This window comes from Malaclemys terrapin, chromosome 1 (genome assembly GCF_027887155.1).
Source record: "Malaclemys terrapin pileata isolate rMalTer1 chromosome 1, rMalTer1.hap1, whole genome shotgun sequence".
In the NCBI taxonomy this organism is placed as follows: domain Eukaryota; kingdom Metazoa; phylum Chordata; order Testudines; family Emydidae; genus Malaclemys; species Malaclemys terrapin.
The window spans coordinates 27636449-27654461 of record NC_071505.1 but is presented as its reverse complement, the minus strand read 5'-3'; positions in this window follow the sequence as shown (position 1 = coordinate 27654461).

Below are 18013 nucleotides of genomic sequence, written 5' to 3'. Positions count from 1 at the left end.
TATTTAGATACTTATAGTGATTATTTTTGGCCATGTGCCTATTTTTATTTCCAGTTTATCTGACACCTTAGTAGTTTATCAAAATTTATCTTTGTGGCCTGAACCTGTCACTCGTCCAGTACAGCTGTAACTTCCGTCCTATTTTTAAGAATACAGATACTTTTGTTTTGTAACCCTAGCAAATGTCTCTGTTTGACTCATGTGTGACTTAAGACTTTTTTCCAGTAACTTAAATTTAGCTCCTAGGTCATCACTTCTGCACCTCTGTATGTCATAGATATCAGTACATAGTTCAAACACTGCGGGCTTGTCTACACAAAAAAGTTGTACAGCTTTAATTATACCAGTATAGTTAAAGCAATATAACCTTCCTTGTGTGGGTGCAGCTGTAGCACTATAGATGTACGTGTACCAGTATAACTTATTCCCCTTCCCTTATGGGAATAAGTTATCCAGATATAATGCACCTTTGAACCAGTGTAACTGCATCTATCTTGAGGATTGTAAAAAGAACAGGAGTACTTGTGGCACCTTAGGGTATGTCTACACTACGAGAGTAGTTCGATTTTACTTAAATCGAATTTTTGGAATCGATATTGCAAAGTCGAACGTGTGTGTCCACACTAAGGACAGTAATTCGACTTTGTGAGTCCACAGTAACGGGGAAAGCGTCGACATTGGAAGCGGTGCACTGTGGGTGCACTGTGGGCAGCTATCCCACAGTTCCCGCAGTCACCGCTGCCCATTGGAATTCTGGGTGGAGCCGCAAATGCCTTCTGGGTAAAAAAAATGTGTCCAGGGTGCTTTTGGGTAACTGTCGTCATCCGTCCATCACTCCCGCCCTCCCTCTCTGAAAGCGCCGAAATCAGTTCGCGCACTTTTCTAGTCAGTGACAGCGCGGACGCCACAGCACTGCGAGCATGGAGCACGCTGCGACCATCGCTGCAGTTGTGGCCGCTCTCAACGCCTCGCAGCTTATCATCCACCTTTCCCTGAGGCAGATGCAGATAAGTCAGGCGAGGAGGCTACGGCACCGCGGTGAGGGCCTGAAGTCTGAGAGTAGCACAGACCTCTCAGAAAGCACGGGACCCAGCGCCGAGGACATCACGGTGGCAATGGGTCATGTTGATGCCGTGGAACAGCGATTCTGGAAACAAGCATTGAGTGGTGGGACCGCATAGTGCTGCAGGTCTGGGATGAATCCCAGTGGCTGCGAAACTTTCGCATGCGGAAGGGAACTTTCCTTGAACTTTGTGAGTTGCTGTCCCCTGCCCTGAAGCGCAATGACACTCTGATGCGAGCAGCCCTGACTGTCCAGAAGCGAGTGGCCATAGCCCTCTGGAAGCTTGCAACGCCAGACAGCTACCGGTCAGTCGCGAACCAGTTTGGCGTGGGCAAATCTACTGTGGGGGTTGTTGTGATACAAGTAGCCAAGGCAATCGTTGATGTACTGCTGTCAAAGGTAGTGACCCTGGGAAACGTGGAGGCGATCATAGATGGCTTCGCAGCGATGGGATTCCCAAACTGCGGTGGGGCCATAGATGGAACTCACATCCCTATCCTGGCACCGGACCACCAGGCCAGCCAGTACATTAACAGAAAGGGCTACTTTTCCATGGTGCTGCAAGCACTGGTGGACCACAGGGGACGTTTTACCAACATCTACGTCGGATGGCCGGGCAAGGTTCATGACGCTCGTGTTTTCAGGAACTCTGGTCTGTTTAGACGGCTGCAGCAAGGTATTTACTTCCCGGACCACAAAATAACTGTTGGGGATGTGGAGATGCCTATAGTCATTCTCGGGGACCCAGCCTACCCGCTAATGCCCTAGCTCATGAAGCCCTATACTGGCGCCCTGGACAGTGAAAAAGAACTCTTCAACTACCGGCTGAGCAAGTTCAGAATGGTGGTGGAGTGTGCTTTTGGCCGTCTCAAGGGGAGATGGAGAAGCTTACTGACTCGCTGTGATCTCAGTGAAACCAATATCCCCATTGTTATAGCAGCTTGCTGTGTGCTCCACAATCTCTGTGAGAGCAAGGGGGAGACCTTTATGGCGGGGTGGGAGGTTGAGGCAAATAGCCTGGCTTCTGATTACGCACAGCCAGACAGCCGGGCGATTAGAAGAGACCAGCGGGACGCGCTGTGCATCCGGGAGGCTTTGAAAGCTAGGTTCCTGAGTGAGCAGGGTAACCTGTGACTTTTAAGTTTGTGTACAGAGAAGCTGAACCTGCCCCTGTTTCTTTACCCAGTTAATGTTGACTATCCTCTCCAGTTACATACCCCCTTCACCCCCTTCCAACACACGTTTCGAAATAAAATCAGTTCTACTTTGTTAATGAACACCGTTTTCTTTATTACTGTTTTCACGGGAATTTTTTTAAACTGGGACGCAGACTGTGGTGGGGAGCGGGTGTAATGTGGTGACGCAAATGAAGCTTCTAAACTCAAGGATTGACAGGCTCTGCTGTGGTGGGCTGGTTGTTTCAACGGAGCCTGTCACCCCTCCTGATCGGGACTGTGTAGGGGCTATGTGACTTTGTGGCAGGGGGAGGACGGTTACAGATCTCCTACTGCGTGGCTCTGTGATCCTGCATAAGGACCGCCGCTTAAGATCTGTAACTGCCCTCCCCCGCCACAAAGTCACAGAGCAACCCACCCCCCACCACAGAACATGAAAACCACCTCACAGACTGACCAGGGTAACTAGTCACTGCACTGTGTATGTGCCCTGCTTCTGGACCTGCCCCCGCCTATGTACCCTGCCAAAGGTGACTGTCCTGTCCAATTACCAACCCCCTTTCCCCTCCTCCTCCAAAAGAACATGATGGAAACAGTAGTTAACAGAAACGTATTTTTTATTATCAACTACACATGGAACTGGGAGGTGAAACTTGGACGGGGGCTTGTGTCAGGCGGGAAGGAAAGAACTTGTCAAATTTTGGGTAATGAGAGCCTTCTACTACTAGAGCTCTCTGCAGGGGTGGAGTGAGAGTTAGCACGGACTCTGCCGCCCCTCCTTCTTTGGACTTTGGGTGAGGTGGGTATGGGACTTGGTGGCGGGGGAGGGCGGTTAGAGATAGACTGCAGCGGGGCTCTGTCCTCCTGCCTCCGTTCCTGCAGAACATCCACAAGGCGCCGGAGCGTGTCTGTTTGCTCCCTCAGTAGTCCAAGCAGCGTTTGAGTCGCCTGCTGGTCTTCCTGCCGCCACCTCTCCTCCCGATCCATGTTTGCTTGGTGCATTTGGGACAAATTCTCCCGCCACTGGTCTGCTGTGCTGCCTGGGCTCGGGAGCAGCCCATAAGCTCTGAGAACATGTCCTCCCAGTTCCATGTGTAGTTGATAATAAAAAATACGTTTCTGTTAACTACTGTTTCCATCATGTTCTTCTTCCTACGCCTAATCTGCGCTAGCCTCTGGGAGTGTGATGCCAGGCTAGGTTGTGAGACAGTCGCAGATGTGGCTGTGGGAATGGGAAAAAGGGAGTGAATTCCTCAGAAAGATAAATGTAGTTGTGAACAAAGAACATAGTCTTTCTCTGTGAACAAGACCATGCACAGCACCTATCACATGCGCACTCAGCACAAGGTCGAATTCTCGGCCTTCGCATTCAGTGCCTGGGGTCTTGCACAGCACATTTGAGAAGCGGGGCAGGACAACGGAATTTCTGTTGCAGGCAGACATGGTAAGCCGTAGACTTGTGGCAGCTTAAAACTTTAATATTAGAAATGGCCTCCTTTCACATTGAAAGCAATGTCAGTCCCTGCTGCCAGCAATCCGGCAAGCAGGAACTCTGCCCCTGTCCCACCCCCTCGCGGCTGTCCCCGGGAACGATCCCTGTAGGCTGCCCCTCTCCCGCCTCCACCGCATGGCTGCAAACCAGTGGTTACAGTTCTGTAAAGGAACGGGCAAGCAGTCCCAACACTAACATTCCCCTACCTAATTCAAAGCAGGTCACCATGAGCGACATCACCCTCATGAGGATCTCTGACAGCGAGAAAGAGAGAATGCTCCGGGAAAGCCTCTAAAGACCAGGGCCGTATGCCGCCCTGCTGTGCAGAGCAATGATTCCCGAGTACTTGATTGTCTCGTGGCGCGGCAACGTGTCATACTACGGAGGACCCAATAAGGCCGCTCTCCCCAGGAACCTCATGCAACGGCTTTCCAATTACCTCCAGGAGAGCTTCATCGAGATGTCACAGGAGGATTTCTGCTCTATCCCCGGACATATAGACCGCATTTTACTCTAGCTGCACTAGCAGTGACTAAACAGTAGAGCGGCTTGGGCAGGACAATCATGCAAAACCGGACATTGTTAGATTTTTTTTCAATAGTTGCACTGCCCATGACTGAACCGTTAAGCGCCTAGGGCAAACTAATCATGAGAAACCCATTTTTGTTATTGTTAATATTCCTGTTCTGTTAAAAATAAATGTTTAGATGTTTACAACACTTACTGGCTGATCCTTCCCCAGATTCTGTGTCCGGGGTAACAGCTGGGGACGGTTGGTAGGGGATCTCTGTAAGGGTGATGAAGAGATCCTGGCTGTCGGGGAAATCAGCGTTGTGAGCGCTGTCGACTGCCTCGTCCTCCTCATCTCCTTCCTCATCTTCCCCGTCCACTAACATGTCCGAGGAACCGGCCGTGGACAATATCCCATCCTCAAAGTCCACGGTCAGTGGTGGGGTAGTGGTGGTGGCCGCACCTAGGATGGAATGCAGTGCCTCGTAGAAACGGGATGTCTGGGGATGGGATCCGGAGCGTCCGTTTGCCTCTTTGGTCTTCTGGTAGCCTTGTCTCAGCTCCTTGATTTTCACATGGCACTGCGTTGCATCCCGGCTGTATCCTCTCTCTGACATGTCTTTAGAGATCTTCTCGTAGATCTTTGCATTCCGTTTCTTGGAGCGCAGCTCGGAATGCACGGACTCATCGCCCCACACAGCGATCAGATCCAAGACTTCCCAATCAGTCCATGCTGGGGCCCTCTTTCTATTCTGAGATTGCACGGCCATCACTGCTGGAGAGCTCTGCACCGTTGCCAGTGCTGCTGAGCTCGCCACGATGTCCAGACAGGAAATGAGATTCAAACTGGCCAGACAGGAAAAGGAATTCAAATTCAAATTTTCCCGGGGCTTTTCCTGTGTGGCTGGTCAGAGCATCCGAGCTCGTACTGCTGTCCAGAGCGTCAACAGAGTGGTGCACTGTGGGATAGCTCCCGGAGCTATTAGCGTCGATTTCCATCCACACCTAGCCTAATTCGACATGGCCATGTCGAATTTACCGCTACTCCCCTCATCGGGGAGGAGTACAGAAGTCGAATTAAAGAGACCTCTATGTCAAACTAAATAGCTTCGCGGTGTGGACGGGTGCAGGGTTAATTCGATGTAACGGCGCTAACTTCGACATAAACGCCTAGTGTAGACCAGGCCTTAGAGACTAACAGATTTATTAGAGCATAAGCTTTCGTGGACTACAGCCCACTTCTTCGGATGCATATGTAGATTGTAATGGATTTTTTACCTTTAGTCCTTTTGGTATGATGTCCATCTGCTTGCATTTGGAAAGGAAGATGATGTCTGTCTGTATCTGTACGAGTTTTTTCATGAGGTTGATGGATTTCCACTCCATACGGCTAAATGCAGTGCCTTGCATAATGACATCCGAAGAAGTGGGCTGTAGTCCACGAAAGCTTATGCTCTAATAAATCTGTTAGTCTCTAAGGTGCCACAAGTACTCCTGTTTTTTTTGCGGATACAGACTAACACGGCTGCTACTCTGAAACTTGAGGATTGTGTGGCTTAATTATTATGTAAAACTCATAGCCCTAATTGAAATAGTTTGTGCAGACCAGGCCTGAGTCCTCCGCAGCAGTCACCAGAAGTTTTTTTTAGATGTCTTCTGAGATCCAACTACCTTTGCACCCAATAGCTAAGAACTGAACAGTTCTCATGATTACCACATACTCACGTTATCGATATTTTTAATGATCAGATCCAATATCACCTCATCCTGTCTGCATCTTCCTGCAACACCATTCCAGGAGTGACACCTTCAGTGCGTGAGAAATGATCAGCTTCCTCTATTTGCATTGGAGGGCAAGTCCTACATAAGGGAGTTTGTCCTTCCATTCCAGCTTGGTTCCCTCCAATCATGAGAATGGTTTCTTCAACAGGAAGAATGAACAGCCAATTATAATGCATACTCACTCTACAATATTCTGTCTGTGTATACAGGGCCGGCACCAGGCACCCAAGCACATGCTTGGGGCGGCACCTGGTAAGGAGCGGCGTGGGGAGCGCGGCACGGCATTCCGCGGGGGGGGGGGGGGGGCGCTCCGGCAGCGTGGCGCGGCGTTCGGTGGGGGCGGGCTCCGGCGGCGCAGCGCTCGGTGGGGTGGGGGCAGCGCGGGGCTCGGCGCTGGGGGGGGGGAGGTTCCGGTGGCGCTCGGCATGGGGGGGTGGGCTGTGGTGCTCAGCGGGGGGGGCGGCGCGGGCGCGGCGCTGGAGGGGGGTTCCGGCGGCGCTCGGCAGGGGGCGGGGGTGGGCTCCGGCGGCACGGCGCTCGGCGGGGGGGCAGGGCTCGGTGCTTGGGGGGGTTCTGGCGGCTCTCGGGGTGGGGGTGGGCTCCGGCGCGGGGGCGGCGCTCGGCGGGAGGGCGGCGCTTTTTTTTGCTGCTTGGGGCAGCAAAAAAGCTAGAGCCGGCCCCGTGTGTATATAATTTAACTTCCCTCTGTTCCTAAAGTTCAAGAGTTGTGGCTGCAAGGTGCTGTTGAACACAAACTGAAGGCAATGGTTATGAAATTCACTCCTCTGCAGTGGACCAGCATGAGACCTGTACACCACTTTACCTTTCAAAGTAGGGCTTATGTTGAACATGAGTGGTACATAGGCCTTGTGATGCCCCTCTAAAGAGGGATAAATTTCACCCCAGATGCATATTATGGCACTTGGCCCCAAGCAAGTAGTTGTACATTTTGCACTCTACTGCAGTAAACTGAGTAACTCCCACTCTTATTAGTGAACTCTAAGGGCTGGTCTACACTACCATGGTAAATCGATCTAATTTACACAGCTTCAGTTACGTGAATAACATAACTGAAGTCAACGTTGTTAGATCCACTTATCGCAGTGGCTACACTGTGCAGTGTTGACAGGAGAGCATCTCCCCTCGACTTCCCTTACACTTCTCAAGGAGGTGGAGTACATAAATTGATGGGAGAGTGCTCTCCCATCGATTTAGTGGGTCTTCACCAGACCCACCCGACCACCAGACCCGCTAAATCGACACTTGCTGCATCGATTGCAGCAGTGCTGATCTACTGGCAAGTGTAGACATACCCCTTGTCTCTGAGGCCAGAAGGGACCATCATGATCATCTAGTCTGACCTCCTGCACATTGCAGGCCACAGAACCTCACCCACCCACTCCTGTAATAATCCCATAATCTTTGGCTGAGATAATGAAGTCCTCAAAGCTTGATTTAAAGACTTCAAGTTACAGAGAACCCACCATTTACTCTAGTTCAGGGATTCTCAAACTTCATTGCACTGTGACCCCCTTCTGACTAGGGATGTAAAAGGTTAAGTGGTTAACCAGTAAGCATTAGGCTTACTGGTAAACTGACCTTAACCATTAACCCTGTGTCTGCCAGCCAGCGCAGTCCCGGCCATGCTGGCCCAGCCAGTCGGAGGGACCTCAGCCACGCCAGGCTGGTCAGCTGGAGGGACACCGGTTGCGCCAGCTGGCCAGCCAGAGAAGCCCCAGCTCCAGGTGGGCTGGAGTGGCCCTGGCCGTGCTGTGCTAGCCAGAATGTCCCCAGCCCTGGCCGTGCCTGCTGGCCAGCTGAAGGGTCCCCAGCCCTGGCTGCACCAGGCCAGCCGGAGCAATCTCGATTAACTGGTTAAACGATATAATCTTAATCATTTAACCGGTTAACTTTTTAAATATTTACATCCCTACTTCTGACAACAAAAATTACCTCACGACTCTGGGTGAGTGGGGACAGAAGCTGAAGGCTGAGCTCCGTTGACCCGAGCTGAAGCCCTTCAGGCTTTCGTTTCAGCCCGAGACTGCAGTGACTCTAATGCCAGTTCTGCGACCCTATTAAAATTGGGTCACAACCCACTTTGGGGTTGTGACCCACAGCTTGAGAACCACTACTCTAGTTCAAACCAGCAAATGACCTGTGCCCCACACTGCAGAGGAAGGCAAAAAAACCCACAAGGTCTCCACCAATCTGATCCAGGGGAAAATTCCTTCCCAACTACAAATCTGTCCCTCAGACCCTGAGCATGTGGAAAAGACACCTGGGAAGAATTCTCTGTAGTAATTAACAACCCTCCTCATCTAGTGTTCCATCTCCAGCCGATGGACTTATTTGCTAAAAGCAAATGAGCCATGTGCTATTGTAGGTAGTCTCATCATACCATCCCCTCCATACATTTATCAAGCTCAGTCGTGGAACAAGTTAGATTTTTTTGCCTCATTACACCCTGTCATAACTATAAAGGGAAGGGTAACAGCTGTCCTGTGTACAGTACTATAAAATCCCTCCTGGCCAGAGACTCCAAAATCCTTTTCCCTGTAAAAGGTTAAGAAGCTCCGGTAACCTGGCTGGCATCTGACCCAAAGGACCAATAAGGGGACAAGATACTTTCAAATCTTGGGGGGGGGGGGGGAGGAGGAAGGCTTTTGTTTGTGCTCTTTGTTTGGGAGTTCGTTCCCTCTTGGGACTGAGAGGGACCAGACATCAATCCAGGTTCTCCCCATCTTTCTAAACAAGTCTCTCATATTTCAAACTTGTAAGTAAAAAGCCAGGCAAGGCGTCTTAGTTTTACTTTGTTTTCTCAACTTGTAAATGTACCTTTTACTGGAGTGTTTATCTTTGTTTGCTATACTTTGAACCTGAGACTAGAGGGGAGTCCTCTGAGCTCTTTAAGTTTGATTGCCCTGTAAAGTTAATTTCCATACTGATTTTACAGAGATGATTTTTACCTTTTTCTTTAATTAAAAGCCTTCTTTTTAAGAACCTGATTGATTTTTTCCTTGTTTTAGATCCAAGGGGGTTGGATCTGTATTCACCAGGGAATTGGTGAAGGTCTCTCAAGGCTACCCAGGGAAGGGAATTAGCTTTGGGATGGTGGCAGCGGACCAGAGCTAAGCTGGTAGTTAAGCTTAGAAGTTTTCATGCAGGCCCCTACATTTGTACCCTAAAGTTCAAAGTGGGGATACAGCCTTGACACACCCCTTGGACGGCTGTTCCAGAACCTCACCCCTCTGCTTATTAGAAACCTTCTTCTAATTTCTAACCTAACTTGTTGATGACCAATTTATATTCATTTGTTCTTGTGTCAGCGTTGGTGCTGGGTCCTCTATTTCCATAGTTTAACTAGGATTTTTGTTCTGTGACAAGGTACTAGGTTATTTAACAGCATCTCTCTACGTTAGTGCACTAACAACTAATTAAGATGCCTACTCCTGTGCCATGTGGACACTTTCTCTAGGATCTCTCACTAGCTAGCTTTCTATTTCTAGCCAATATTTGTATATCTAGCCAGTGTAAATCACAAGGACTTTGCCCCTCCCACTTGCTCAGTTACTGTCAGTCAGTTGGCCTTACTTGGACTCATTCACTTCAACTTCAAAGAGACTAGTTCAAAACCTTTATTGCTGTCAAAGGGACTAGACCACTCTTACAGCATTAACAAGTAGTTAATACCTTTTAAAATAATTATGGTTTAGATCCGTGAGTGCTCTGGGGCTGGAGCACCCATGGGGAAAAAAAAGTTGGGTGCTGAGCACACTGGTAGCCCCCATACGAGAACCTCCCCAAGCAGTGCCTCCACCTCCCTCCCAGTGCTTACTGCCTGCTGTGTATCAGTTGTTTCACAGTGTCAGGAGGCGCTGGCATGGGGGCAGGAGGGAGGAGTAAGGACACATCATGATTGGGGGAGGGGGAAGAACTGGGTGGGGAAGAGGCGGAGCAGGGGTGGGAAGAAGCAGGGCGGGGGTGGGGCCTTGGGGGGAATAGGTGGAGTGGGGGCAGGGTCTGGGCGGAGCTGGGGGGAGCACCCCCCGTCAGATTAGAAACTCGGCGCCTATGATTTAGATCCCTAAATTAGGCTTAGAATGAAAATAAAATACACATTAAAAGAAAATATTTACATAAATTAAGATAACTAAGTCCCTGATCCTACCATAAGCTCAACACAAGTGGGCCCCTGGGCCCATGTGGAGCTCACGCCAGACTGGACACAAAACTACATTTAGAACACAAGCCATTTGCCACAGGGTGGTTGGCTCCTTATGGGGCCCCCTGAGCCCACCTGACAAGAGCTGTTCACCTCCCCAGTTGGGTAATTAGGTCATGTGATTAACTCAGGCAAGGCCCAGGGGGAGATAAAGGAGGAAAGTCAAATGGGAGCTGGTAACAGTCTAGTTAGGAGGGCTGGGATTGCGAGGCTGGACAAGGCTGGAAGCTGTAGCTGGACTGAAAAAGCAGTTGTAGGTGAGCACTGCAGGGAGTGAGACTGGCTCCTATAGGGAGTAAAGGAACAGAACCCAGCTCCATGGAGGAAGTCAGGGGACTCTGTGATGGATCTCACGATACCCAGCATTGCGAGTCAACTTGTTTCTCCTGCCTCCAGTGTGAGGGAGTCTTGGTTGAGGTAGTTGAGCGTTAGCTCCCTCACACCATCAACCTTTCAGACAGTGAAGTAGTCCCCTCTGGGCTATACCAGCCCTGTCTTTCTTTTGCACGTTAACAAAAGATGCAACCCAGTCCTTATGTCCCCTTGAAGCTTTCCCCTATGATATCCAGCCCTCCATGCTAGCTAGTCACGGAAATCCCAGATTGTCCGCTCCCAAAGGAGCAATGTACGTATAGAGTCAGTATGAGAAGCTTCCCTTCCAGGTTCAGCATTATGTGTGATCTGGATTGCTTGGTAACAGGGCCAGCTCCAGGCACCAGCCGACCAAGCACGTGCTTGGGGCGGCACCTTGGAAGGGGTGGCCAATCTTGGGATGGCGGGGGGCGCTTGGGGTTTTTTATTTTTTTTGGTTCGGTGGGGTTTTTTTGGCTCAAGGTTTTTTGTTTGTTTTTGTTTCAGCAGCGCGGCACTGGGAGGGAGTGGGGACTGGCATGGCAAGGTGCTCGGGGTTTGGGTGGCCCAGCGAGGCCCGGTGCTAGGGGAGGGGGGTTGGGCGGCCTGGCCTGGCGCGGCGCTCGGGGTTTGGGCGGGGGTTTGGACGGCCCGGCGCGGTGCTCGGGGTTTGGGCGGTGCGGCGTTCGGGGGGGGCGCGGGGGTTTGGGCAGCGCGGCCCGTCACTCGGGATTTGGGCGGCCCGGTGCGGCGCTCGGGGGCGGGGGTTTGGGCAGCCCGGCCTGGCCTGGCACTCGGGGAGGGATCGGGGGGGTGTGTGGGGCGCTGGGGGGGGGGGGTTGTTACGGCAGGGCGGCTTGCGGCCCAATCAGCACACAGCTGTGGACCATGTGACATTCTCAGGGCCATACACGTAGTATTGGATGCAGCCCACATAACACACTGTGGGCTGCACTAAGATAGACAAATTCAGACTGGAAATAAGGCATAAATTGTAATTAGAGCAATTTATTGAGGGTCATGGTGGATTTTTCCATCCATGTCAATTTTTAAATCTGGATCTGATGTTTTTCTAAAAGATATGGTCTAGGAATTATTTTGGAGAAGTTCCATGGCCTGTGTTACACAGGTGTTAGATTAGATCAGTGGTTCTCAACCTATTTACCATTGTGGGCTACATATGCCCTGTTGGTGTTCCAGGGCTTAGGCACCCATGGGGAAAAAAATAGTGGGTGCTCAGCACCCAGGAGTCAGAGCTTGAGTGTGGAATGTGATGAGTTTTGGGCTGCTAACAACTTCCTCCCTTGGGGAGGGAATTTGTTTATAAACAGAGGCAGGGTGATTAAGATAACAAAAGGCTTGTCATTAAGTTAAAAGATAGGAAACAAAGGGTAGGAATAAATGGTCCATTTTCAGAATGGAGAGAAGTAAATAGTGGGGCTTGTACTGGGCTATTCAGCCTATTCATAAATGATCTGCAAAAAGGGGTAAACTGAGGTGGCAAAGTTTGCAGATGATACAAAATTACTCAAGATAGTTAAGTCCAAAACAGACTGCAAAGAGTTACAAAGGGAAGTCACAAAACTGGGTGAGTTGGCAACAAAATGGCAGATGAAATTCAATTTTAAATGCAAAGTAGTGCACATGGCAAAATTTAATCCCAACTATACATACAAAATGATGGTGCCTAAATTAGCTTTACCCATCAAGAAAGAGAGCTTGGAGTCATTTGCAGTATTCTGGAAGCACTGTGTTTCCAGAGTACTGCAAATTCATAAGTATCCTTCTTACTGTACCTGTATCATCCTGAACTCAGTCTCCAGCTTCAGAAGACTTAAAAATTATCTCTAGTAATCAATGGGACAGACACAATTGAATAATGTAGCTGTCCTTAACATGCATCAAAACAATACCAGAGAAGCCAGATGTAAATAAGATTGCTGATAGTTTCATCCAGAAAACTACAGCGAGACATAATGTCTTTAAACTGAAGACAGCTTGTAGGTAATTGCAATGATTTTAATATACTGTAATTTATGATAATGTAATTACGTAGTTCATAACTGTTGAATAATTATTAAAATAGTAAAGATACCCATGATAGACACATTCAATAACTAGAATATGAAAGAAGTGTATAAATATGCTGAAAATAGCCTTACCCCAAAATTGGCAGAGTGTCCCCTTCAAACACACACACCTCTTCAAAAGCACCCACCGGCAAAACCAAAAGTCAGCGCCTATGTGTGGCCCACAATGTGTATGGCCCCGAGGATGTCACATGGGCCTCAGCTGTGTGCTGATTGGGCCGCAAGTGGCCCATGGGCCACAGGTTGAGAATCACTGGATTAGATGGTCACGTTGTCCCTTCTGGCTTTGGGATCTATGAACCCGCCCCTGAGAAGGAGTGCTGGGGGCTTCTGATTCAAGGAGAGAGATGCTGAACTGGGGTTAGGGCCTGGAGGGACTGTGTATAAAGATTAAATAATTTGGACCGCAAGAGAGGAGTGTTCTAATTACTGTTGGACTGAGGAGGTGAATGATTGAGGTGCCCTGTGAGATGAAAAACTGAGGCAGAGTTCTGCAGAGCCACTCCTAGCCACAAGAGAGTGCTTGGGTGGTGGCACCCAGTTACGCCCTTGTTCAGAGTTAAAGTAGTTGTGCTCTGATGAAACATGCATGTTCCTTGCACTTTATATGAATGTATATAAAGGAGAATCCAGGGAACTACAGACCGGTCAGCCTCACCTCAGTCCGTGGAAAAATTGTGGAGCAGGTCCTCAAGGAATCCATTTAGAAGCACTTGGAGGAGAGGAAGGTGATCAGGAACAGTCAACATGGATTCACCAAGGGCAAGCCTATGATGACATAACTGGCTCTGTGGATATGGGGAAAGCAGTGGACGTGATATATCTTGACTTTAGCAAAGCTTTTGATACGATCTCCCACAGTATTCTTGCCAGCAAGTTAAAAAATATGGATTGGATGAATGGACTATAAGGTGGATAGAAAGTTGGGTAGATCGTTGGGCTCAACAGGTAGTGATCAACGGCTTGATGTCTAGTTGGCAGCCGGTATCAAACGAAGTGCCCCAGGGGTTGGTCCTGGGGCTGGTTTTGTTCAACATCTTCATTAACGATCTGGATGATGGGGTGGATTGCACCCTCAGCAAGTTCATGGATGACACTAATCTGGGGGGAGAGGTGGATACGCTGGAGGGTAGAGATAGGGTCCAGAGTGACCTAGACCAGTGGTTTTCAAACTGCGGGTCACAACCCAGTACTGTGTCGCAGAATGTAAGGTGCTGGGTTGTGGTGGCGGCTCTGGTCAGCACCGCCAACCGGGCTGTTAAAAGTCCCATCAGTGGTGCTGCCTGGTTAAGGAAGGCTAGTTCCTACCTGTTCTGACACCGCGCTGCACCCCAGAAGCACTGACTCTGCACTCCATTGACTCCCATTGGCTGGTTTCTTGTAGGAGCTGGATTTTATAATGTATTATGAGAATTAATGTATGATTTTATTTCATCCTGTCAGCCACCCCTTTTGAATAGCAGAAAGGAATGACAGACCAGAACAATCCTTATGAGTGATTATGGTCACCCTTTTGTTTTAGAATAAGTTATAAAGCTACTATGGTTTCCATATGTATTACAAATTAGGAACTAAGAGACAGGATTCTCTATTGTATCTATGTTAAGAAGATTCAAGGAATGTTGAGGGCCTGAAGCCCCAATATGAATTGTTTTAGTTATAAGATTTAGCAAGGCTTGATTTACAATGTATTCTGCTGAATATACAATACTGCTGTCTGTAACCTTTGAAGGTTTCTGTAAGAGATTGTGTGAATGAGGAATGCATGCATCAGGAAAAGATAAGGTTTGAAAGCCATCACAAATGTCCAGATGGTCAAGAAGAAGTGAGAGACTTGGAAAGACCAGGAGACAATCAGAAAACATCCATTGTATCCGATGTTAAACATGTTAGCAGCATTGACGACCTCAGAGGTGAGGCAGGCACCCCCAAAGGCGAGACAACAAATAAGAGATAACGATGGGAAGCCCGACAATAACCATCAAATGATAACACCACTTAAGGACTAATGATTACAGAATGACATTGCAAAATGCATGAACTCAAATGGGAATTTACAACTATAAAGCTGGGGTGTTTTGCCATGGAACTCTGGGTTCAGTCCTGCAAAGCCTCGGAGCATCGGATCGCGACTGACAGAACCCAGCTCCACACTCGTGCTCAATCTAACTGGCCATTAGATTACTCGAGCTACAACAGACTGGTAACTATGAACATCAATGGCAGGATTGTATGTGTGTGTGTGAGTGTCTAAAAAGCATATGCTAACTGTGGTATTCTCAATAAATGCTGTGTATTTACCTTCCTCTATAAAGATCCCGTGTGCTTTGTATGAGCATAACATCCTGGCCAATGGGAACTGGGGGGGCGCCAGGGCCGGCGCAACCCATTAGGCGACCTAGGCGGTCGCCTAGGGCACTACAATTTGGGGAGCGACGACTGCGGCGGTATTTTGGCGGCGGGACCTTCTGCCGCCTCTGGGGAGGGGCGGCATTTTAGGGCGGGACCTTCCGCCGCCTAGGGCAGCAGAAAAGCTGGCAGCACTCCTGGGGGGGGGGGGGTGCCTGCGGGCGAGAGCCATGTGGAGCTGCTTGCTTGCCTCCGCCTAGGAGCCGGACCTGCTGGTGGCCGCTTCCAGGGTGCACCATGGTCTGCGGTGCCAGGACAGGCAGGAAGCCTGCCTTAGCATCCCCGCTGCGCTGCTGACTGGGAGCTGCCCGAGGTAAGCCCGTGCTCCAATCACCTGCCACAGCCCTGAGCCCCCCCAAACCCGGAGCCTCCTCCTGTACCCCAAACCTCTCATCCCTGGTTCCACCCCAGAGCCTGCACCCTAGCCCAGAGCCCTGACCCCCCTCCTGCACCCCAACCCCCTGCCCCAGCCCTGAGCTCCCTTCCACACCCTGAACCCCTCATTCCTGGCCCCACACCACAGCCCTCACCCCCGCATCCCAACCCTCTGCCCCAGCCCTGAGCCCCTCCCACAACCCAAACTCCTCATCCCCAGCTTTGTTGGATCACGGGCATCAACAATTTTCTTCAACTGGGTCACCTGAAAAAAAGTTTGAAAACCACTGACCTAGAGAAATTGGAGGATTGGGCCAAAAGAAATCTGATGTGGTTCAGCAAGGACAAGTGCAGAGTCCTGCACTTAGGATGAAAGAATCCCATGCACTGCTACAGGCTGGGGACCGACTGGCTAAGTGGCAGTTCTGCAGAAAAGGACCTGGGGATTACAGTGGATGAGAAGCTGGATATGAGTCAGCAGTGTGAATTTGTTAGTCTCTAAGGTGCCACAAGTACTCCTGTTCTTCTTTTTGCGGATACAGACTAACACAGCTGTTACTCTGAAACCTGTCAGTGTGCCTTTGTTGCCAAGAAGGCTAACGGCATATTGTGCTGCATTAGTAGGAGCATTGCCAACAGATCGAGGGAAGTGATTATTCCCTTCTATTTGGCATTCGTGAGGCCACATCTGGAGGACACTAACTCCTCATTTAAAGTCATCCCAGTTAATGTAGTTTTGTTGCTGTTCCATTAGGGAACATGCTTTTTAAAGTTGCGCAATGCTCCCTCATAACGTTGTTTGGCAGCCGCCTGCTTTGTCCACTGCTTGCAGGAAGAGCAGCCCGTTGCAGCTAGCTGGTGGGGGCTTGGAACCAGGGTGGACCGGCAGCCCCCCTATCAGTTCCCTGCTCCCCTAAGTTCCCTGTGCGGCAGCTGCCCAGCAGGCTATCAGTTGCAGCTATCCCTCCCCTCACTGCCGTGTGCTGCTCCTGTCCTCTGCCTTGGAACTGCTCCCGGGAGCCTCCTGCTTGCTGTGCATTGAGAAGAGAGGGGCTCTGTCTGCCCCAGCCTGTGCCAGGTCTGTAGCAAGCCCGGCAGGGCAGCCCACGTCCTTCCCTCCCTGCTGACCGGAGCGGCACAGAGCCCTCCCAGCAGGCGGCGCGGTGGGAGGGGCCGCGTGGCGAGCACCCTGCTGAAGCCCGGGCCGCCCCCTTTCTCTTTCTCCCCCCGCTCCCTCCCCCACGCTAGCCGGGGCACGTCTGTAGCGCAGGGAGTCCCCCTGCACCCTGGCTCCGGCCGCCCCGCAGGTTTTTTTTTTTTTTTTTGCTTTGCGGTTCTGGCCGCCCCGATTTTTTTGTTGTTGTTGTTGCTTGGGGCAGCAAAAAAGCCAGAGCTGGCCCTGCCCAGTGGCTTGCATTAAATTGTGCATGGGTGAAGGAGTCTTTCTGTAAGGAAAAGCTTGCAGGATCAAGGCCTTAATACAGGAGCGGGCAAACTTTTTGGCCTGAGGGCCGCATCAGGTTTCCGAAATTGTATGGCGGGCCGGTTAGGTGAGACTGGGCCTCCCCAAACAGCCAGGCATGGCCCGGCCCTGCCCCCTATCTGACCCCCCCTCCCCGCTTCTTGCCCCTTGATGGCCCCCCCGGGACTCCTGCCCCATCCAACCCCCCCGTTCCCTGATGGCCTCCCCGGGAACTCTGCCCCATCCACCCCCACCCCCGTTCCCCATCCCCTGACTGCCCCCGGAACCTCTGCCCCTGACTGCCCCCCACCGCCCCATCCAATCCTCCTCTCATTCCTGACTGCCCCCCCAGGACCCCTGCCCCATCCAACCACCCTTTCTCCCTATCCCCTTACTGCCCCCCCGCCACCCCATCCAACCCCCCTCCTTCCTGACTGCCCCCCTGGGACCCCTACCCCCATTCGACCCCTCTATTCTCCACCCTCTGACCGCCCCGACCCCTATCCACCTCCCTGCCCCCTGACCACACCATCCCCCAAACTCCCCTATCTTCTATCCACCCCGCCCTGCGCTGCCTGGAGCACCGGTGGCTGGCAGCACTACAGCCGCACCACCCGGCTGGAGCCAGCCATGCCACTGCGCAGAGCACCGGGTCAGGCTGCAGCTCTGCAGCTGCGCTGCCCCAGGAGCTCGCAGTGAGCTGAGGCTATGGGAGAGGGGGAACAGCAGGGGAGGGGCTGGGGGCTAGCCTCCTGGGGCATAAACTCAGGGACCGGGCAGGAGTGTCCCGTGGGCTGGATGTGGCCCGCGGGCTGTTGTTTGCCCACCTCTACCTTAATATATATCAAAATGACCATCACCTTTCTAGATATGCCTTTTTAATTTACATTTAGAGACAAAATAACAGGCATAATCCATGAATTACTAAAATCCATACATACTAAAATATAAGAGCTAGCTACAATAACTGTCATCCATGTCATTAATGCTATCTGTTTTCCTTTAAAATTCCAGTTGTCATTATTAACATTTTATTTTTGCTTGTAATAAAGTAATTCACTCATTTGACTTTTTTACAA